We start from the raw sequence: 25,719 nt of genomic DNA on the forward strand, positions 1-25,719 counted from the left end.
TTACAATACACCACATTATGTATTAATCTCTTTGCTCCATCATTACAAAAAGACTTTACTTTTGAATACATATTCACAAATTCAACAAAAAATATCATGACACACCACATTGTGTATTAATCGCTTTGCCCCATGACTACATCATTATAAAATGGTACAATTTAACCATCCATGAATATACAAAAAGCTCCATTTACATATGTCAGATAATCCAAAAGAGACCACTGTTTACAAAGGTGTTTGGCGGACGAAGCAACAAGCGGCCGTTGCCAAAAGGACCATATTTTTCTGAGAAACCATTGTAAAATTCTTTTGTAAAGAAGATCTCTAAGCTGGGAAATTGTCAAAGGATGTATGATTATTCTTATGGGAGCAATTGTATATTAGAGAGCCAGTTAGAGGTTTGGGAGCTTATGGTCGGACAAGCCATTTTGTAAAGACCTAATCTATAAAGGTCATTTTTTGTCAGTTTGAAGATAATCTTTTAATGGAGAACTGAGAAGACAGCGTACGTTTGAGAGCTCCTTCTTGTTCAAACTTGTAATCTTCGCCATTGCGGCTACGGTAATCCAAATTCAGATTTGATTATTGCATTGTGTTCCTCTCCTCTTGCTCTTTCATTCAAGTGTAATCATTCAAGATTCGGTGTGCGTTTTCAACTACGAGTTTGGGGCCTTAAATTGCTGTTTTGAGTGTCTATATGCGTGTTTTATGTTGTTTTGACCCTAGGAGGGTCTTCAGGGACCCTAAAACGACCCATTAGGATCACATGTTCGCTGTTTCTGCTGACTTTGGGACGAACGATCGCGATCGATGTACCTCTCCAGAATGCTGTGACAGTGATAGGATATGTTCCTGATAGTCCCCTGTAGCTTCCCTTCAAGTTTCGTGCAATTTCGATATGATTTGCATGGTAAACGTGCGTGATGACTCAAGAACGGTGTAGGAGGACATAGGCAGATTACTTGGCGGTAATGCGATTGATTTACTTGTAGAGTTAGTAGTTGCATCTCTTCGAGTTCACTTCATTAGGTTTGACACCCTAGTGAGTTCCCATGCCTCATCCGAGTCGCTTCCCCTGTATTGATAAATATGTTGATGCTTGAGAGCTATGCTATGGACGTGTGTCGCGGCGACCCGCAAACATTGGTGCCGTTTCCGGGGAATGCACCTTAGGTGATGAGTGACCGAGTGCGCAGTTAGACTCCTTAAAAAAGATCAATCCACAAATCCATTTTACACCTCAGTTAGGCTGGTAGACAAGGGTTTAGAGCTTAGTGGAGTCAAGAGCCAGTGGACCGGCTAGATCCTCTCTTAGGAGATTTAGGGAGCTGTGAGTGAGTGTGTTAAAGCATTTTTGCTCTTCAATTTCTCTAATTCGATTGAGTACTGAAATCTCACCCGAAATCCGTCGTGTTTGTTTTGTTTGATTCATTTTCTTATGTTTTTTCATTTCTGTACTTAGGAGTAGGATAAGTAAAACACATTCGAGTCAGATTTGGGGCAAACGTCAGAGCCGAGAAACCAGAAAACCATAACTTTGACCAAAAAAGCCATAAGACTCTGAAATTCTAAAAATCTGACCAAACAGGATTGATATTGATTCAAATCACAAAGTGGTAGCACAAAACACTAGGAAACACTTGTCAGAGGGAGCAGACAAAATTTCATCAGATTTGGCTCAGGTACTACGATTGCGATCGGTGTACCTCAGTGTTAGATTTGGACAATATTTGACATGTACCTTCCTAGTAAGATTCTAAACAACTTTGTCTAAAGCATCCACACTAAAAAACATCAAAAATCAAGGAAATCAGGCCACTTGGGTAAAACTAGCCTGACAGACCCAGAAAGTGCAAAATCTTGGCTTTTGGTGATCCAAATGCAAAAAGACTTTGGGGATAGCCTTAAAACATCAGTGTCTACAAGCATGCCAAATTTGGTCTGATTTGGGCTCAGAAGTACGATCGCGATCGGTGTACCTAAGTGCTAGATTTGGACCAGATTTCAATTGTGGGATCCCCAGGTGTATACAAACATAAAAGTCTAAAGGGCCTAGAGCCAGAAACCTCAAAATACCTGTCAAACCATCTGAATACAAATCCAAGTAAAAAATTGCTAAACTGGCTTAGAAATTGACTTTTAGTAGACCAAAACACATCAAAACTGGGAAGGAACCATACAGAGGGATAGCCTGTACAGAGGACAACCCCAGGTATCTCTCAAGTCCCAAATCAAACATCAAAATCCAGTCAAACTGATAAATTTGGAAAAACAGACACTTCCAACCAAGAATTGGTAAAAACTTGACTTTTTTGAGTCCAAATACAAAAGTGTCTGGCAGGTAGTCTTAAAATATCCTAGTGAACAAGCTGGTGAAGTTTCATCTAATTTGGGCTCAGAAGTACGATCGTGATCGGTGTACCTCTGGCCCAGATTTAGCTCATTTTTTACCTGTTCATAGACGTAGGTTATACAAGATACCAGGAGTTTTCAAAACTCAAATTGGACATACTGTCAATAATCTGCAAGCAAAATTGTGTTGAGATCATTTTGAAGTGTTGAATCTGCTGACAGTTGGAATGATACAGTGATCTCATAGCCATCCAGTGTATTCATTTGTAGAGACCGATCAAGTAACAACCCATGCAGTCGCAGGAATTGGAAGATCTTTCCATCTCCAGGTAAGAGGTTTGGATTCAGTCAGTAAATCCCACTTTCTTCATGCTTTTGAGATCGGGAAAACAAATCAACACCAGACACCTAAATTTAGTGGATCAAGCAAGTGTTGCATCAACGGAGGAGAGTGTAAACCAAGGGATAGTGTGACAGTTAGAGCCAATCCTTGAAGAAGTCATCTCTGACACTTCTTCAGAGAGATCTTCCGAGTATTCACAGAACACTTGGGACAAATAAAACTAAACGGAAGAGAAAACATGGCAGCAGGACCATCAGACCCTTCGGCCACACTAAAGCTATTGTTCATCAAGTATCAATATGACAACAAGCAAGGTGCCAAGATATACAAAGATGGTATGGACCGCTACTGTGTGAAAATAGAAGATAGACCAAGTGAGTTCAGGGACTTAGTGCTTGGAGACAGGTACCTAGATGATGAGGGTATCATGTACTTGGTAGTCCTAAATCCTAACATTGTAGACAAGTGGGGATTGATGGGCACAAAAGCCAAAATAGACGAGAAACATGAGGAAAAGGCACCAACAATGAGCTTACCTAATGCGAGATTAAGGAGAGAAAACGAAACGTCGAGAATACACGGATAACGTCTACTTGGGGTTATATAAGTATAATAATGGAGAACAAGATCTCTATTATAGATGTGAGGAACCCTACATCAGGGAGATGACTGAGCAGAAAAGACTTTATGTCTTCACCTACACGGAGGGAGCGGAAACGAAAATAGCAGCATACAACAAGTATGGGAGACGATATGCAACAATCGATAAAAAAGAATTGGAAGGATATACGTACTTTGGGGGACCAATTCATCAGTATTATGTCACTCCAAGCCCACTAAGACCAGCACCTACAACTGTCATGCCAGAACCGTTGACCACAGGTGGAGGGAGGACTCATGTAGCTGATTCTTTCATTTGACCCCATTATTTGATGCCAAGTCCCATGGGAACATTACATTCCAGAGAATCAATGGCTACGAATCGAGGTGGTGCAGTTCCTATCTCTACACATACGGCTGTAGGTTCGATAATTGCAGCCACCCCATCACATTTACCACCTAGTAGTAGATTTGGGGCGGGGGAGCCAACGAGAGCAACCTACGACCTCCATGATGCACGATAACGATTAAGTCAAGACACGGGAGCAATGAGATTGACCGTAGACCATAGATAGATCAGGCCATCACAAGTAGCGAAGTGCATGCCGAAGAAGTACAGCGGATCGGGGGATCCATATGCCCATGTATCGCTCTTCAAGCAAGTCTTAAGAGCAGAACAGATCACTGATTTTCACACTCAATACGAGGGATTTGGGATGACCTTGGAAGGGACGGCCTTAACATGGTTTCAACCTTTAAACCCTGAAACTTGTCCGAATATTGAACATGTATTGCGTAATTTCGTGGAAGAATTCTCAAAACGGGGTATAAAGCATAATATTGTATCGCAGATATACGCTTTTAAACAAAGGGACAATGAAAAAGTGAGGGAAGCAACCTTGAGATTCAAGCAATACATTGAGAGGTGTCCGAGGAGGGAATTACCGCAAGATGAGAGATTGTCTGTGCTCTTCGTTGAAGGACTTAGGAATGAAACCTTGAAAAAGGACCTTCACTTGAAAGCCTATAGCACGTTTCAACAGGTTACAAGGGAAGCGTTATATCTTGTCGATAACTGCAAAGCATATGGGGAAGTGTCAGAGGATACTGATTCAGTAACCAGTGGCTCTTCATCGATTAAAAGCGAACCCTCTACCAAGAAAGATGCCCAGGCATCCTTGATGCTGACAGCTGATCAATTGATAGAGGAGGTAACGAAGAGAATGCAGCAACATATGAGATCAAATCCGATGATGAGACAGTCTCAGCCGAGGAAGTGTGACACATGTGGCGGGGATCATCCGACGCCGTGGTGCCCACAACAGCCGAAATCACCAGTTGCGAATGGACGAGTACCGAAATGGTGCGCCATAGAACAAAAATGGACGAATCATAGCACGGAAGACTGTTTTTATAACAAAAACTATGTGAGGGAAAGACCATATGGGCCTCCAGTAGGACCATCCCAACCACCTCCTCCAAGATATCAAGTTGGACCAAATATGAATCTGGTAGCAGGAGCAGACAGACCTCAACCTGTGTTGGGTCAACAACATCCATTACCACAAGAAAATAGGGCCATGATTAGGTATGCTCAACCTTGTGAAGCATGACCATGAACAAATAGTACACTTCAAGTTTCTTATTATGAGGAACCGAATGAGCCTTACCCAACAGAACCTGAATCACAAATGTACCCAGATGAAGCATATCAACCGTGGGGAAATGGCGAGGGTATGGCACCACCAACGTATGTAGCACAACCTTCGAGAGATCAATATTTGGTAGACGAAAGAATGTTAATGTTCATTGCGAACCAGAATTACAAACCAAGAGGATATCCTAATAGAGCAGGACAACCTATGGGACCACCTCCTCAAAATCAACCACCGATTGGACAATGCTATAGCTGTGGAAGTACGAATCATTGGGAGCGTAACTGCCCTCTACCCTTTCAAAGGTGAAAGGGTGAAAATTTTTGGGTTTTGTGATGGATGTGGTGTGAATCAATATATTGCCAGATTGCCCAAAAAATCCGGAAAACAAGGGAAAAGCGACTATGAATATTGTGGGGGTAATACCAAGTGCAAGCAGCGGATCGAAAACCGATCCCATGATCTAGATCAATGCGATAACAAGAGCTCAAGCCAAGGACTTAAGGAAAAACGAGTCCGTGGAGGAAAAGGTAGAGTTTCCTATACCCACAGAAAATGAGAGTTTATCCGTGAGAACCCAGCAAAAATCCTGGAAGGCGAAACGTGAGAGGATGAAAACCAGAAGGTTGAACAACCGAATTGCCATGCAAAACGAACTTCATGAAACGAAGGAGAAACTCAAACAAGAGAGAGAGAGAGAGAGTAAAACTCCTGAGGATAACAACAAACCGAGGAAAGCGTCCTCAGGAGGATCAATCTTGGTTAACAAGGTGCTAGAGCCGTTAGATGCTCTATTACAAGCATACAAAGCAAGGCTAAAAACAAACCAAACCATAGAGAAAAGATGGTTAACTTATCCTCAACCAGAAGTGGAAACGAAGTGTTTGGAAATGTGTAAACACCTCATTGAAACAACCTAGGCGTTGATGGAACCTAAGATGATTAGAACCACTGAACAAGAAGTGTTGATTCACAAAGAGCGAGAAAAACTAAAAATCAATGAACCAAAACAAGTAGACAAAGCCAGGCCTGAAAGGATATTGTCACTGCATCATTGAGTGGTGTCAAACACGACTGATGACACTAAGTCAATGACGATAATGCCAATTCCAGAAGTTGAAGAACAATGGCCCCAACACTTATGGGAAACCATTAGAAACAAAAAGAACGGGAGCGCGACGTTACATTCTGGTCCAATTCCTGAGATTAACCTGGATAACGGATTTTATCCAACCGATATACAATCGATGTATGGGGATGCGAAAACAGAGGTTTCGGTGGAAAGCAAAGCCCAATCCTTGAAAACCCTGCCTTCATTTATAGGTGAACATGAAACACAATCGGAGATAAGGTTAGTTCCATCCCAGATGAGAACTATTCCACAAATGGTTGACTCGAAAGGTCTTCAAGAGATGTTGTCGACACCAATAACTTGCACAATCACACTGTCCGAACTCTTGAGAGTCAGACCACACTTATGGGAAGACATGGGGAAACATTTGGAGCACAAGGGAGTAAAGATTCCTCTCCCGACAAACCCTACGGAAGAAGAAAACAAACAAGAAGGTCAATCCAAAGCCCAACCAGTGCCCATAAACAAGGTCGGAGATTATTGTGAAGGTGAGGAGGGGAATACAACCCTACCTGTTGAACATCAGGATATAAAAACAATAGCCATCCTAGATAGTGGAGCAGGAGTGGCGATTGCTACGAAGCAAAACTGGGAGAAATGGGGCTGTCCAGCCCTCAGGAAAACGAGAATGAAACTACAACTCACAAATGGGTATGTAGAGAGACCATTGGGAATCCTGGATCAAATAGTTGTAACTTCATGTGGAATTAACTATGAGCACACATTTGTTGTGGTGGATTTTGAGAAAACGAACAACTTTGACATTATTTTGGGACTATCATTTATGCGTCAACTTAAAATGATACAAGATTTGGGTTATGACCAAATCTACCTAAGGCACGAAGAGCTAATAACGAAAATCAACATGAAGGATCACAGCTATAGAGACGTTGCAAAAACACCAGTGCAAGAATTTAATTCAACCATTGCAAATGAAAAATAAATACCTGCATGGATGCAAACGAAAGCGCATGTCTGGATGTGTGGAGCATCTGATTGTGGAGAAATAATCAAGGAGGAATGCATTTTGGAAAGATCCGTAGAAGACAAAGATTATTTCCCAGAACCTTTCCCGGAACATCTATTTGAGCCATTCGGGTGGACTCAAATATTGTCAACCTTGGACATATGTGTTAACGAATGTACACCTACGAAATTTTGTGACGAAGAAGGATACGACCTAGTAACATTGCAAATGGCTAGCGTCATCCTTCAGTCAGGATCGGAGAGCGAGGAACAAGAAGAACCTCCACGTGATACCGAGTGTAAAAGAATAATTGATGAGATATCTGTAGTGAACGATAGGAATCGAACAGAGGAGGAATTCACGGATTCACTATGCTGTGACCTTCCATCACTGGACGATGAAATCCAATTGATAGAGGCTGATGATGAAAGATCAAGCGCATCAGAGACGAATAGGAAATACAGGTCGAGACAGGACAGGTTCTACGAGTTTCATAACCAAAAACCTAGTCAACAGGAGCGGTATAAATCCAAGAGAACTAGAAAATCAAGGGCGAATAAGCATAATCCGATGCCTCTTGTCAATGACAGAACGAGATATCTAAAGCCTGTCAAAGCTGAGGATTGTGTCAAAGACGAAGTCACTGGCTGGTTTATCAAAACTAAACCGCGGAAAAAAAACAAGAAGAGCAGACACGAGAAGCAAACGACTAAGTCGCAGAAAGAGGGGAAAAAAATGTCTGGAATGACCGAAACAGAGAGGAAAACAGAGTACAATAAGCTCAAGCGAACCCTCAGAGACATATGGACGTCTGACTTTGAAACAAATGAGAACACGAATTCGGACAAGATGGATGCACCGTCCCATTATAAGAAGTATACCATACAAGATAGGAAAATCATAGTGCAACAACCAATGAGAGAATTGAAGGAACCGGGTACATCTTACGACGGTCCTGACAAAACCAAACAAATAGATCTAGCGGAGCCAGAAGAAGATCCAAAACTTTCATATATTGCCACGGATCTTACTGAAGAAGAGGAAAAGCTTTTGGTAGCTACTCTTAAACAGTATAGCGATGTGTTTGCATGGTCATACAAAGATCTTAAGGGGGTGGATCCAAGTATCTATCAACACACAATACCCCTTAAGAATGATGTCAAACCTAGCAGACAACGTCCATATACTTACAATGAAACGTTTGCGAAAAAGATCAAGGAGGAGATAGATAAACTTAAGGAGACAGAGTTTATTTACGAAATTGAGCACACCGATTGGGTTTCACCGATTGTGGCGGTCCCAAAGAAAAACGGAAAGTTAAGAGTGTGTGTCAATCTCAAGAAAGTAAACGCTACTATAATTCGAGACAACTATCCCCTACCCATTACTGATCATGTAATAGAAGGGGTGGCAGGCAAAGAGGCTTATAGCTTCTTAGATGGCTTTTCAGGTTACAACCAGCTCGCAATAAAGCTAGAGGATCAACACAAAATGGCTTTCGCAACTGAATGGGGTATTTTTGCATTCCGGATAATGGATTTTGGCTTAACAAATGCACCAGCCACATTTCAAAGGCTGATGGGTCATGCTTTTAAAGAATATCTAAGACAGTTCTTAGAAATTTACATGGATGACCTGTGCGTTCACTCCCGTGTAAGACTGGAGCACATAGAGCACTTAACCAAGGTATTCGAAAAATGCAGATTGTATCGGATTTTCCTGAATCCAGAGAAATGTGTCTTCATGGTAAGACAGGGCAAAATATTAGGACATATAGTGTCCAAAAACGGTATTTCGACAGACATGGAGAAGATCAGCGTCATTGTTGATCTACCACGACTAGTAAAGGTGAAAGAGGTACAGGCATTTATGCGCCATTGTGGATATTATCGCAGATTTATCTACTCATACGCTATAATTGCAAAACCACTTTACGCACTGATAACTAAATTTGAGTGGACGGATGAGTGTGAGAAAGCTTTTCAAACGTTGAAGCAGAGGTTAATTTTCGCTCCAATTTTGAAGGCTCCGGATTGGGAAAGGATATTTCACATCCACGTAGATGCATCAGCATATGCAATAGGATGCATACTTGCACAACCTGGAGAGAACAACATGGATTTTCTAATAAGTTACTCCAGTAGACAACTGAACAATGCAGAGAAGAATTACACGACAACGGAGAGGGAGGGATTGGGTATGGTCTAAGCGGTGAAGAAGTTTAGAAACTACTTACTTTCCAATAAATTTGTATTCTTCGTTGATCACCAAGCACTGTTGTACTTAGTAAACAAACCTTGCAGTACGGAGAGAATTGTTCTATGGTTCATCATACTGCTTGAGTTTGACTTCACGGTAGTAGTCAAAAAAGGAACTACACACCAAAGAGCGGATCATTTATCTAGAATGATGCATGGAGAAAACCCTGTAGGAGTTGATGATGATTTGCCAGATGCATATATTTTCAACATAGAAATGGTTCCAAGATGGAGCGAGGATGTAATTCCTTTGCTGACTATCGGGTCCTTGAATGTGACAAGACAACCATCTACCCTTGCAGCATCCAGATCATTGGTAATGTTAGCGGGCAGGCTATACAAACAAGGATCGGATCAAATCCTTAGGCTTTGTGTTGAATCGAGTGAATGGGAATTGTACCTAAACCAACCTCATATACAAACAACGGGGATTCACAATGGGCATGCACAGATGTATCAGAGATTGATGAGAATGGGTGTGTATTGGCCAAAAATGCGACATAGTGTTCATATGCATGTCAAATCTTGTACTAAATGCACGCTTCAAAAGCCAATAGAGCACGCGACTCTATTCAGATTATCTGCCGCACCCCGATGGAGTAACTACATTGTTGAATACCTCACCACCAGGATACTGCCTGAGGGGATGAGTAGATCACGAATCAAAACGATCATGAAAGAGGCAGAAAACTATGTACTCATTGAGGACACTCTTTACAAGAGGGGAAAAGACGATCAATTGAGAATGTGTGCGACTGAAGAGGAATACATTCCTATCTTAGAGCAAGCACACGGTGGACAAGCTGGTGGACATTTCTCAGCTGACAAAACGGCCAAAGCAATTCTTATTGTAGGCATATGGTGGCCTGCACTATTCATGGACGCTGAAGAGTTTGTGAAACGATGTGACGATTGCCAGAAAACAAAAATTCCTAGAGCACGGGATGATATGTCCTTAAGGCCAATGATGGGAGCAAGAGCGTTTGCGAAATGGGGAATAGATTTTGTAGGACCGATAGCGCCTCCGGGATATAAAACGCACGCTCAATACATTATTGTGGCAACAGATTATCTAACAAAATGGGTGGAAGCTAAAGCAACAGCCAGAAATGATGCAAAAACGACAGCACAGTTTTTGTATGAGAACATTTCACCAGATATGTCTTACCAATTGAGCTCGTGAGCGATAGAGACACCAATTCATCAATGAGGTGATCAAATTCCTATTGGACAAATTCATGGTAATTCACAGGAAGTCCGTCCCTCATCACCCACAAGCGAACGGCCAAGCAAAAAGTACGAATAAAATTTTGGTGACAATTCTCACTAAAATTGTTGGCGAATCGAGAGATGACTGGGATCAAAAGCTGCATTCATCTTTATGGGCATATAGCGTAGCTTACAAAACATCAATCGGAACGACTCCGTTCAACATGGTTTATGGAATTCAAGCGATTTTTCCACTTGAATTCCTTATCCCCACGCTTCGAGTCGCTAAACAATTAGAATGGACGGGCCATGAATTATCCAATCAGGTAGATGTCCTGGAAAAACTGGATGAAACTAGATTGAGAGCCGTTGCATCAATCTACGTGCAAAAACTTTGATCAACATGTTATCAACAAGGAATTTGATACTGGGGATTACGTCTTAATGTATACCGTGAAACAACATTCCCGGAAACTCAAAAAGCGAGGAAATGGACTCTATTTGATTCATGACATATCATCTAGCGGTGCCATTAAAATTGCGACATTAGAGGGAGAGGAAATGCCTAACTGGATTAGTGGTTGCAGACTAAAGAAATACAACATACCACTCACCACAGAGATGCCTACCAAAATACACGATGCGAAGGAGCGCAAGCACAAAGCAAAGGAAACAAAAGCTCAAGCATAGGAGGAGGCCAAAATCAGGATTTTAAAACAAAAAAAAACCTTACAACAACAAAGACTTCCTCAACTAGCAGACACAGCACAAATTCCTTTGTCTATACTTCAAACTGATGAGCAATGGGAAACAGGAATCGATGTTCGCATCAATGTCAGACTTTCGCATGGCAGATATCAACGAGCATTGATTGACACAGGAGCAAAAGCCAATGCGATCAACTTCTCCACTTACAGGATGCTCACAGATGATCCCCTCGTACAATCCACACGTGATCTACAAGCATCAAACGGTGCAACAATGCCAACATTGGGGATTTTAAACTTATCAATCAATCTTGATGGAAATAGTTGTCCTCATCAATTTTTCATAATGAAAGACGGAGAAATGAGAGAATCAATATGCTTGGGAGTTCCATGGATGAGAACGTACAATGCAGTCATTGAATGGTCAGAACATGCGTTAAGGTACACACACGACTCTAACGTGTACATGATTCCATTCGCCAAAATAGATCACTCGTGGCCAAGCATCCCCATCGAAAAAAAGCAACCGGCGAATCATCCAAAAACAACACAAAAGGTTATTCGGAAAGTATGGATAAAGAAAAGATCGCTGACCAACAAACCAAGCAAGATATGGCTGCCTAAGAACAAACTCTAGACGGAAGCAACATCATCTCAAAGACCTTCAGAAGTTACTCCGAACTGGAAATGGCAACCAAAACTAAAGACAACTACAGATTCGGCGACCGAGCTCGAAAGGAAACCCAAAACTCAAAACAAGAAGCCTGAACCTCCAAAATGTCAATGGAAACCTGTGAAAACCAAAGTAGAATCTGTAAAGATGCAACAAACCGCATACAAATGGGTTCCAAAAATAGTTTCCATCACAACACCCACAATCAAGGAAAGAGCAATTCGACTGCAAGCTCTTCTGTTCCATGAACAGCTACCCTCACCATCAAAAGCCACTAAAAACTACATTCAGTTCCCGCATCTTGCACAGCATATTGTTACCCAACGCATTGTCTCAAACATCAGAATAGGGCCACATTACACGGCCATGCATAGACACATATTCTGAAACCCATGCACATGCACCCAACCTTCGTCCGGAACGACTCAGACAAGGAAGGGGGGAGTAATTGATGAATCTAGCAACAGTCAGGGCCATTAAGGGGTCCAACGTGTAGATATGTACATAATGTGTGTGTTTTTTTCATTATTTAGAGTTTAGTTTCGAACATATTCGATCAAAACCTGGCAATTTTAGCATTTTTGTATCATCCGGCCGGCATAATAATGAGCTGTAATGACAAAATCCGGAGCATTGGGATGCTTCTAGAGAAAATATGTGCTTAGGGGTGAGTATAATAATTTTGGTCAAATTTTGCCAGTTAATAAGTATTTCCGATTTATTTTGTTTGATTTTCGTTAATAAAACATCAAAAATTAAAAAATCTCGCTCACAAGTGTCGGAATCAAATTTTGGAAGCACACGCCGAAGTATCATGATAAGATTATCAAGCGTGGAAGATATGAAGCTAATCTGAAGATGTCAAATTTCGGCCTCAATGATCATGACTACATTTCGCCAAAATCGCATCAAATGATCATACGACACCGGAATGACAAACGGTTCGAACCACAGGTGGTATCCAGATTATATCGGGATCAAAGGTGAGAAAAATCAGCCCCGTGTCACGAAAATCTCGGGAAGATATAGGCCAGGTAGGCCAAACTCTAGCTCATTGTTCATTTTCACCTTTTGAGAGAGAAGGCAAGAGCTTTTTTGACCTAGAGCGAGCTGCCGCATTTCTACCCCGTACGGACGGTCGGAGCCAGCAATTCACACCAGATTTCACAGGTATGTTCCCTATCAAGTAAAGATCAAGTCTATTATGCATGCAAGTGCGAATCATTGCACAAACGGGCGAAGGGATCAAATCAAAGTCGGATCGGGTCAAAGAGGTCAAGGGCCCTTAGAGGCATTCAAACAAAACTTTTTTCAGCCACAGAACACATCAATGTGCTCCCCACAAGGTCAGGAACAAAGCCATGTGGTCAAATCACAATTTGGTGGTGGTACACCGATCGCGATCGGTGTACCTCACTGACATAAATTGGGACAGATCTTGCAAAACACCTCCCCTCAGCCTCGCCTACAATCTTCTGGTGTCAAAATCAATTTTGGCCTCCATGGTACGATCGCGATCGGTGACCCCAGATGCAGGTTTTGCAATTTTTTATTTGGCCCAGGCTTGGAACTCAATTAAAAGTACACACTCTTGAATTTTCAAGGAAAATGCACAAATTTGGTTCATGAAATGGGCCTAATTTGTCAAACACAACCGAAAAGGGAAAATTTGACCTACAACTACCAAAATCCGGTTAAAAATAACGATGAATGGTTTGAAAGGTACACTTGTCCGACTAAGAGTTAGAACAGTTGTAGAAAACCTCGGATGGATCTCAGAATCTCCTGCAAGTACATATATAGTCATTTCAGTCTCGAATGATCACACAAAGGTAGAATTGGACCCGAGCCAATGCCAAAACCAAAAGGTCACTTAAGGATGTTCAAGCATCACATGGATATCCAAGAAATGCCTGAAAAATGCACAAATCTGGAAAACCTCCTAAGACAGGGTATAAAGTGCCTGATAAGGTCAAAATCAGACAATGGAGTAGGCTGATGGTAGCAGAACCTCATGGAAGCAGTGAGAGCTCTAAAACTAACTTCAATTAACTCCAGGATCCAACCAAAGTTCATCAGGAAAACCCAATATGGTTAGACTTAGTAAAATATGGTCAAACAGTGAAAAATTGCTCTAGTTTGTTCATTTTAAGTCCAGACTTGAAAATAAATCATCAGTGGGCTAGGCAGGCATAGGGGTTCATGACCTCAGCTTCAGATTTTGACAAAAACCTATCAGATCCCTTGTATACATCTTGTTCAAGTCACCAAGCAAGTTTCAAGCCATTTGGACATCAAAAGCTCATGAAAAGTCATAGTCTTGTCCAAAACTCCCTTGCAACCCAGAAATAGGACCTGTAAACTCAAAAGTGGTTCAAATGACACACAGAGTGGACCAAAACGACCCTCCAACTATCAGCAACCCACTCATGTGATCAAATCTAATTTTGGCCTCTGTGCTACGATCGCGATCGGTGTACCTCAGCTCCAAAATTGGCTCATATTTTTATCAATCATAGCTCTAGTCTTCGTAGTCCCACTGGTGAAATATGGACAAGAATGGATGAAATTTGTTCAAGTTGTGATCAGTTTTAACTTTTGAACTGTTTTTGACTAAAAGTCTAAATGCGATTGATTGCGAAAGGAAAATCCTAACAGCTTGTTATTCTCCTGACATAGAATGGCTCGCCAAAAGAAAGAAAGGCAGTGGACAGCAGCACCATATGAAGTGGAGGAGCTCGCCACAAATGAAAAGGCTCACATTTCAGATGAAATACTTGCTCAAATCCCTGCCCACATATTCATCTCAAAGTTTAAGGATGCTGATGGTGACTTGGTAAAGACAACTATCATGCCACGAGAGATATGGAACCCCCACCGAAGGCCGGATGTGATAGAGGCAGTGCGAGCAGTACACTTGGAGCAGTTTTTCAGATTACAGCCATGGGGGACAGATTACATGAGGGCCCACGAGCTCATGAGCTCGATACAATATGATGGGCAGGCAATGCTCACGGACAAGGATGGATCGAAGGTGAAAGTAAAGATCACTAAGGAAATCATCAACAAAGCTTTGCATTTCCTCCCAGGGCAACACAATTTGCTGGCGAAGACAAAGTCACTGGACAATGGGAAGGCATTCGTCAAAGCAAAGGGAAACAAATACAAATACAATGACATGATATACGGAGAGGTGGAATTGCCAATGTGATTGATCTCCCAGCATTTCAGAGTACAAAAGCCTCCTCGCTACACCGAGCCAATCCTGCACATTGCCGTAGTCATGGCTCTAGCGACCGCAGAAAATAGAACCATTCACTGCGACTACGGTTCCTACATTATGGACAATCCGATTGAAGAAAAATTGAAAAGCTCGGCAAAAAACAAAAGCTACATGAACGCAGGGCCGATGCTAACCTGAATAGCATACCAGGCTCTAGGAATGATTGAAGATTTTCCAGCTGCCAGCTCTCAAACGGCCCTGATCCAGAAAGCCAAGCTGGTTTCTCACTCCGTAAGGACGACCCCAGGCGCGACATCATCGCGCTCAGCAAAGGCCACCAATAAAAGTTCGAGTGATGAAGAAAAAATGGAGACAAATGATGAAGGAAAGTCTCAAGATTCTAAAGACAAAGGGCCCTCAGAGTTTGAGGAAAGCGAGGAGGAAGATTCAACAAAGCCGCTCGAGAGAAAAAGAGGGGAGAGAAGTGCAATACCGCAGTCGGATGTGCAAAAAGCATATGTGGAATCTCAAAAAGAGTCGAGGAAAGACGAACCAAATTATGGGATGACAGACAGGCTCGAGTGGTCGCAACACAACACGCACAAAAAAGAAGATTCGAAAGGGAAAGGCAAGAAAGGATAGAAAATGCAACTCGCCTATGGGCTGAGAAGCAAAGGTTAGAAGCAGAACAGAAGGCTGCGGAAGTGGACATTTCTTCGCAGTCCACTGAAGGAACAAAGGAGAAAGACGCGGCTGATGAGACAAATCAGGCGGATCAGCTTAAGAAGATCCAAAGAGAGAGGAATCTGGAAGCGCGACGGGCGGCGGATCTCACCCGCCAAAGAATAATCAGGATTTTAAAGAAAAGAAAAGCGGAAGCATCTGCTTCGCAACAAGGGGAAGAGACTTCCAAGAAGAGACATGTACGAGAAGAATCAACTCCACCTCCTCCCTCGCCCAAATCACCTCCTCCCTCGCCTAGAAAATCGCCTCCTCCATCACCAAAATCTCCTCCTCCTCCCCCTTCTCCATCGAACAAAAAACAACCAACTCCTCCCCCTTCAACCTCGCAAAAGGAATTTATCAATCCATCGGATACCACGAAGCCTGCCAAGCAGTGGCTGGTTTTGATTACAAGCAAACTCTACGGGAATTAGAACGGAAATTCCAGTGTCAGTATGTGGTGCTGAATGAAAAGGAAAGGCGGGTATAGGAAGCCCAACAAAAGCAAGCATCTGGGCAAGAAGAGTTAGAGAGCCTCAGGACACAACTAGAACGCACAACGGACGAAAGAAACCTTGAGCGACAGCAGGCTCAGTCTCTGATCAAAGACTTGGTGGACGTCAAGACAGACTTGAACGCCAAAGAGAAGGAGTTCCAAGAGCTGACGGCAAGAGTCCAGAAAGCAACAGAGCAGCTTGCCCACGGGAGTGCAAGATTCCAAAGACTTAGCAGTTCCTATAGTATTGTCAAAGGCACTCTGACGACTTTAATGACGAATCAGGAACTTGCTCGGGCATTGGTCTCCACATCTGACGATGCCACAGCAGTGAACACTATAGCAGCACTAAAAGCAGAGCTAGAGCAAGAAAAGCTTCAAAGATAGCTTCTCGTATCAGGGATGGTGGCCCAAACGGCGGCAAATGAGCTAAAGTTAAAAGAAATGGAGCAGCAACTAGCTCAAGCAAGCGCTGAACTACAAAATCAGAAGCAGATCGGTGACACGCTACTAAAGGAAAAATAAGATCTTCTTTTTCAACAGCAAATCAAAGCAGACAAAGCCGAGACTCAACCACAACTATTGCCCGGACAACAAGCGCTAGATTTGCCTGGAACATCACACCAAGGGCAACAGGAGCATGATTTTGAAGGGGCCGATCTGGATATAAGAGATGAGCTCAATAGGAGCATTCAGGACATGCTAGAGGGGCCGGCCAAGGAGTACATGCTCTACGAAAAGAAGATACTGGAGTCAGCAGCCCTTGCATACTTACAACTAGAAGAGCAGGTGGAAGGATTTGGCCATGAGTACCTCCCGTTTCCTCTGCTATGCCATGAAGCAATTTTGTGGAAAGAAAAGATGCGGCCAGCCTTGCCATGAAACAAAGATGGGGGTTACAAAGGCATTGCACTAACAACGGAAGAAGCTCAGGTGCTTGTCGATGACCACCCCAAGTGGAGGCAAAAGTGGTTGGACAAAAGGCCACAGGATCTAACAAATTACCACAACGCTCCTCAACATATACAAATAGATCCTACATTCTGCCCAGTCCCTTGAAGACGCACTTGGAAAGATTTCACCACATGGAAGGGGTCAAGGCCACACAAGATAAATTACCCGGTTCTGACAGCGCAGCAACCCCCTACGGTGGCCTACATGGTCAGCACACTGAATTCAACAGTCACATTGCTCCATGTCCCCGATTTGGCATGCCAAATGTTAGTAAAGATAGCCCGGATGATCGTAACCTGCATCCAGGTGTTTAAAGACACTGAAGGCGATGATCATCCGTGGAATCTGTTCTTGGAAGGACACAGAGGCATCTGCTAGAATCTATAGGATTCACCGCCACGACACATCTTGATGGCCATGTACTCCAGGCTAATGTACCTGCTCTCACACTACTTGTAGACATTTGAAGAGGCCTTCGTCACAGGATTCTTCGAAATGGATTCAAGGATTTTCCATCCCATGGCGAAGGACCTCAAGGCAAGGTACGCAGCATACCAACACACCTTATCTAAAAATCCATTCAGACAGCATCAAGAAGCCCTCGAAGCCGTCCTGTGAACAAGAAGTTTTTCAGCGACACTCACTTCATTAGAGCCACATCAACGGCCAAAGCACTGATCATGCACGAGGGCGTGCAAGGATAAGGAAGGGGGGAGTGTTTGGCAGACGAAGCAACAAGCGGCCGTTGCCAGAAGGACCATATTTTTCTGAGAAACCATTGTAAGATTCTTTTGTAAAGAAGATCTCTAAGCCGAGAAATTGTCAAAGGATGTATGATTATTCTTATGGGAGCAATTGTATATTAGAGAGCCAGTTAGAGGTTTGGGAGCTTATGGCCGGACAAGCCATTTTGTAAAGACCTAATCTATAAAGGTCATTTTTTGTAAGTTTGAAGATAATCTTTTAATGGAGAACTGAGAAGACAGCGTACGTTTGAGAGCTCCTTCTTGTTCAAACTTGTAATCTTCGCCATTGCGGCTACGGTAATCCAAATTCAGATTTGATTATTGCATTGTGTTCCTCTCCTCTTGCTCTTTCATTCAAGTCTAATCATTCAAGATTCAGTGTAGGTTTTCAACTATGAGTTTGGGGCCTTAAATCACTATTTTGAGTCTCTATATGCGTGTTTTATGTTGCTTTGACCCTGGGAGGGGCTTTAGGGACCCTAAAATGACCCATTAGGATTACCTGTTCGCTGTTTTTTCTGACTTTGGGATGAACGATCGCGATCGTTGTACCTCTCCAGAATGTTGTGACAATGATAGGATGTGTTCCTGATAGTCCCCTGTAGCTTCCCTTCAAGTTTCATGCAATTTCGATATGATTTGGATGGTAAACGGGCGTGATGACTAAAGAACGGTGTAGAAGGACATAGGCAGATTACTTGGCAGTAATGCGATTGATTTACTTGTAGAGTTAGTAGTTGCATCTCTTCGAGTTCACTTCATTAGGTTTGACACCCTAGTGCGTTCCCATGCCTCATCCGAGTCGCTTCCCCTGTATTGATAAATATGTTGATGCTTGAGAGCTATGCTATGGACGTCCATCACGGCGCCCTGCAAACAAAAGGTGACCAGAGTAAACTAAAATCTAGGCATCATCTCACTAAGTGGACGCAAAAACATCTCCGAGTTGAGATCTAACATATCTACATGCTCACTCATATCCTACAATATCTTTCTTTGCCTAGGTGGTTGTTGTATGTAGTTTTTCCGTGTTATAGAGGAAATCATGCCGCGATCAATTTTCTTTTGCTTTTGCCATGGCACATTGTAACGCTTTGAAGAATCTTTGCACCAATCACATAGTTTCTCAATGCAGAAATCAATTGCATAGGTGTCAGTGGCTTTCGAATACGGACAAGCATCTTTGAGGTGGGCATGCTCTGTGGGGTCTTTCGTGTTGGTTGCTCGCTTCTCAATGCCCACTTGCAGTGACAACCCCTAATCAATGACACCCACACGTGGCACACCTTCCTTAGTGAAGTCAGTCATGATGTTCCATGGGTGCAAGTCACAGTGTATAATTTCTTTGTTGCGTGCATGTGCCATGGCCTTCACCAGAGAATCCATAAAAGAAGGCGCCCAGTTGAGCATATGCTTGCACATCTCTAACTGTCTCTATGTAGGAGGGCATCTAGGATCTTCTTTTTTACCGCCAATATGTCAGAAAATTTTCCTTTGGGTGGTGGAACACACTCTAACATGTCACCCAGATCCATTCCATTGAAGCGAGGAATAACAAGGGACCATGGCTCTTGGTGTGTTTGTGCAATGCATATAACGATGCCCTGTACAACAATTGCATGCTCACCTCTAGAGTAAAAGATTGGTGGCTCTTTGTTGCATCTCCATTGAAGTCTTTGACCACATACTACACTTCTGGTGGCAACCAAGTGACTCCATCGATTATGCACTTTGACACAACTCCATAGCATCCTTTCCCATGCTTTTGACCATGTTTGATAGCTTTGAGTGTGAGGTAAACACTAATGGCACACTGAGACATAAAGTGGGTGCGTAATAAATGCTCCATCCTAGCTTCTGAATGTGATCTTGCACCTATTGTATCTTAAGAGGATGCTGTTGAATAAATGATGGTTCTAGCTTTGTGGCTATGGACATATTGAGCATCAATATTGCATGCTCTTTTCAATTTTGACCTCTCTACATGCCATATATTAGTCCAATGATGTAGCTTGGCTAGATCTGCATCCGTTGTTGCATCAACACCCAAGTCTCTTAAGCATTGTGCCATATTGCCCACAATACTATCTATTAACCTATAGATAGTCTTTGCTTCTACAGCTGAGAAGTGTGCCTAACTGCTTCAATTATCGTATCAAAGAAACGATCTCTGTGCGTCTCACTCTCCAATAAAAAGGTGATCTCCTCCGTGGTCAGGACACATATACACCTGACCAACCGAGATCTGATCTTGGTTTTTAACTCTTCATTTCCATAGGATCCATGTATGCTACAATCAACACATATTTTATGATTTTTAAAGACAACATAACTTTAAATTTTCTAACAATTATATGCATCATGCATTAAAACTGACAACAACACTAGCTTAAAGAGTAGGCAATCATTCAATGAGAGTGACGACACCTCTAACCCAGTAGTAGGGTTGATGCGAAGACCAACAATGAACTAAGCCAACAAGACAGGGCATCATTCAATGCAACTAACAACACCTCCAACCCCATAGTAGGGTTGATGCTGATAGCAACACCAAACTAAGCTTAAAAAGCAGGGCATTGTTTGACAAAACTAACGACACCTCCACCCCCATGGTAGAGCTGATGCTGAAAGAAACACCAAACTAGCCTAAAAGCAAGGGCATCATTCAATGCAACTAACAACATCTCCAACCCAATGATAGGATTGATGCCAATAGAAACACTGAAATTAGCCTAAAAAGTAGGGCATCATTCGATGAATCTAACGACACCTCTAGCCCAATGGTAGAGCTAATGCCGAAAGAAACATCAAACTAGCCTAAAAGTCAAGGACATCATTCAATGAATCCAACACCTCCAGTCCAGTAGTAGGACTGATGTCGAAAGAAACATTGAACTAGCCTATCAACATGTATATCACTCATAAAACATAGAAAGCAGTCTATTAGCTTGTACAACGACACTCCCGGTCCAATAATAGTATTGATGCCAAAAACAAGGTTAATAGAACTACCTATAAATTGAACGTAACCAACTATGTTCAACTACGACACTTCCAGTCCAAAATAGAACCGATGCCGAAGTGAACAATCCACTACGACACTTCCAATCCAATATTAGGACTGATGCCGACATGAAAAGCAAGATCAATCTACTTTTAAAACTACAAAAAACAATTATTAAAAAAAAGTATATAAGTTAAAAAACAAAATAGTAGAAGAGCTTATGAAATTAAGCTAAAATTTATATCGTAGCTTTCTTTGTTCCTTCGGAGGACTCTTTGGTTGGATACCTGTGCAAGTCAGAACTCAGAAGATAGAATTGTGAACAAAATGGAGCCCCTAGGGGCCCTATATATAGGTACCCTGGAGCCCGTCAGGAAACAAAGCGGGACCGTCGGGACCGCTGTCCTCCGGGTTTCTTATGTATCCCTTCGGGTCCCGGCGGGCAACAAAGGTATCCCGATGGACAGATCTCACCGAGCCTCCCAATCTTCTTCAAGTCACCATCCTAGTTTTTTTGAATGTGAAGACTTGTGAATTGATAATTTTATGAATTAACACTGTAATCACAACAAAAAAACACACATGATCATGTGAATTTGAAATCCCTGCAAAAGACCAAATATGATAGAGGTAAGCAACCTAGATTACTTCAGCCATCGCCCATTCCTATTTCACCATGGGAGAGTATATCCATGGATTTTATCTTTAGATTACCCAAGTCTATCCATGGGAATACAAGAATATGGACAACAGTCGACAGATTTAGCAAACAAGCACATTCTATATATGTCAAAAAGACTATTAAGGCACACCAAATGGCAACCCTCTTCATATCATAGATTTTCAAACACCATGGCTTACCAACATCCATAATGTCACATAAAGATCCTTGAATGACGAGTAATTTTTGGAACGGTCTCTTTGAGAATCAAGTACAAGGCTAAATTTATTCTCGGCATATCACCCACAAACGGATGGCCAAAGTGAGATAGTTAACCTTACAATTCTAGATCTACTCAAGAGCTATGTCATGGAAGTAGATCAACACTTGCAATGGGAGAAGTACCTACCTCTTGTAGAGTATGCGTACAATAGCACTGTCATACTACTACAGGGAAGGAACCCTTCAAAATCATTGAGGAAAGACCTAAAAGACCCTTGCTACTTAAGTTAGATGGGAAGATCTTTGCCTTGCTGATGAGTATAGCCAAGACCTACAAGAATCTTTTCAAAATATTAAGGAGGATATATCCATCTCACAACAAATACAAAAGACTGTTGCTAACAAGCACAGAACGGCCTTAACTTTCAAGGAAAACGATTGGGTCCTACTCAAGTTTCTAGAGGCTTGATTGAGGCAAACGCCGTGCAAAAATCTTGCGGGCCACCAAAAGTAATATGCTAAGCTAGAAAAAAGATACTATGGTCCTTTTCAAATCCTAAACCAATCAACAAGATGGACTATCAAGTAAAGTTTCCTAATCATTGGCTCATACACAATGCTTTTCATGTGAGCTTACTTAAGTCTTACAAAAGAGAGCCACCAAGAGAGCCAATAATTGAAGACCCACCCGAGATGGAGGATAAAAAAGAGTTGTTTCAACCCAAATCCATACTTCGACATGAACACAAGGTACTAAGACATGGTAAGATTATATGACGGTATCGTATTAAGCTCAAAAATTATCCTTTTGAAGACGCTAGATGGATGCAAGGAACACATCTTAAGGATAGTATGAACCTTGTCAATGCTTACAATGCTACACTAGAATAAGGAAAGGTAATTTGTTTTTTAAATGAACAATGTATTTGTCTTATAAGACTGGTTCTCTTTTTGTTGTGCACAAATTTAAGTAGTATGCATGCTTAGAATCATGTTTGTGATGACGATGTCTCCCAAACACCAAGTAGAATTTGTCACTGTACTTTGGGAGTATGATATGGATTGAAGAGCAGACATGCTTGCGAAAACTATGTCTCCCAAGCATCAAATGGACTAGTCATCCATTCTAGAATCATCTGGTAGGGTAAAAAGGGATCCTCTACCTGCAAAAAACATAGACTAGTGACTAAGAATTTATCTTCTCTACCTCATAGTCGAGGACGACTATGGTTTCAAGAGAGAGGTAATGTCATAAAATCTAATATCTACCTATCCCTAATGATTTTCTCATATTTAATTGATCATTTAAGATGGAAAAATGAAAGGGTACAAGAGTTAGAATATAGATATGTGCTTTTAGATCTACCTAAGCACGTGAGCAAAAAGGAGAGAAGGCTACCCCTCATTAAGGGTCCAAAAGGGAGATGGTCTATCAAAGAGAAATGAGAAGATAATGGATCTTAAAAGACCTTACAATAACTTCATTAAAGACATCCAAATATTAGTGTCAAAAGTACTTAGACCTAGGATCTTTAGGTACTAAACCTTAGGCAAGCTAGGCATGTGCTTGAGGTGCTTGTCGTGCTTGAACTGACTAGGGTGCTTGATGTGCTTGTGGTGCTTGATGACTAAGGAGCTTGAGGTGCTTCATGACTAATGTGATTGAGGTTCTTGATGTGTTCAAAGTCAAGCATGACTCCTACAACGGAGGAGGAGAGCCATAAAGGTAGGGGCATGAGAGAGAACACACACACACACACACACACACACACACAAATTCACTCAAGGCAAACCCAAGACTTAAGAGGCAATAAGGACACATGTCAAGCACCTATCCATGTTGCCCTCATGGTGTGTCTGGATCCTATTTGATGGCCTTTAGGTAGGTCCAATGAGAATTTAGATGCATTTAATTAGTTAAGTAATCTCTCTCTCTCTCTCTCTCTCTCTCTCTCTCTCAAAAGGGGAAATAAGGATCCAAATGCTACCCCTATTGCTTAAAATGACCATAGTCTGTGATTGGCTAGGCTTTTTAAGGGCCAATACTGATCAAGCATGAGTAAAGAGAGAGAGGGATCAACCTAGGCAAGGAGGGGACTCATTTTGGCTCATTCTTTCACACTCACACACTCTCTCATTGTGTTGATCAAGAACTCCATCTCCTTCTCCAATCTTGAGAAGTAGAGAGCCTACACCAACAGCTCTTGGCTATGGAATGCAAATCCAACCTAGAGTCAAGCTTCAATGGCATGCTCATCTTCTCTACCATCTATATTACTATGCTAAGCTAAGATCCAAGAGATCTATGGTATGCTACTTCTTCTTCCTCTTCCCTTCCCTCACTCCTTGATAGATCTATCCACCTTTGAAGGTGTTTGAGGTCTTGGGATTGAGACTGGGGACAAGTTAATGGTATTGCAAGGTAGTTATGGGAATAAAATTGGTGCATGAAGTCTACCAACTTCATTGCATCAAAAATGTCTCAAGGAACACAAAACATGTATTGTACCAAGTCTCTCTTTGTGGGAGAATCTATAATACAAAAGCCTTTTGGAGGCGGGACCTGGCTCCAAGTAAATTCAATATTCAACTATTGTTAATTTCTCTAATTCTCTCTCTCTCTTACAAGTATTGTTCATGCAAAGCTAATTAGGTATAATGTTCATTCTGCTACCTTTAATTAAGTGCTCTCCTTATGCTCTTTAATAATTCTCTCAAGGAAATGCTCACTATTGTTACTGTAATTCCACTACAATCAATGTTATAGACATATTCCGTTACACTTTATGTCTTGCATCCATTCCGTGCTCAAGATATTGCTTTTATGCATACTATTTAACTTTTTTTGTTTTCTTCCCATGCAACTGTGGGAAATTTCTGTGAGGGGCTTGGATGCATCTTTATCATGTACTCCACAACCCTTTCCATGTCCATAACATCAATTGGAAGAGATCATGACTCAAGAAGCAATAGCATATATCGTGTTTGTGTTAAACTTGGAGAAATTTTGTAAGAAAACTCTTTTGAAATTTGGACATTCCCAAACTCTTTTCAGTTAGTCTTCAAGATGCTCCCATCCCATACTTCAACTCCATAAAGAAGAACCGATGTCATTAATGTGCTCCCCCCTGCAACCCCCTGGCACCCATTTGATATCCCCCTCGTTAACATGCTCTCAAATTCATAGTACACTCTCTTCCCAACTTCAAACTGATGCATAACACATTCATGCCACTCGTTATTGGTTGGAACCTCAAGAAAAGTTACTTAAAGTTCTCAACAACTTCAAGTGTCTCATTGTTTTAAACAATGCATGGCTTGTCCTTATGGCTAGTTTTCACAAGCATAACCTTTGTTTTGTATTCATTTGCAACCACCCCACTATGCAAGAAAAATCTCTCAAGAACCACCATAAGCTTTTGTGTGTCCTCTTACATGTATGCTAATAGTAGTACATTAGCTGCATACAAAAAAAGCATGATTACCACATTGCAAATAGTAACCTCTTTAGTGCCTTCTTGGTGCATAAAATCAAGTACCATTTGTTTCAATTGATTGATGCATAGACCAAAGAGAGCTGAAAATTTGTTTAAAATCATATTTCTCCATGAAAAGAAAAGAGAAATTGTCAACACCCCAAACAGGGTAGTCATACTAAAGTTTCTTGGGTGTTCAAACAAGATATCACCTACGTTGAGAATATCTACGTCTATTCATGTTGTCCCATGAATTATTTTCTTGACAGCAAGGCCATGCCTACTTTTATCCACAAAAAGCATCATCTATAGTGC

This window comes from Adiantum capillus-veneris, chromosome 9, assembly GCF_014529385.1.
Source record: "Adiantum capillus-veneris isolate H3 chromosome 9, ASM1452938v2, whole genome shotgun sequence".
Taxonomy (NCBI): domain Eukaryota; kingdom Viridiplantae; phylum Streptophyta; class Polypodiopsida; order Polypodiales; family Pteridaceae; genus Adiantum; species Adiantum capillus-veneris.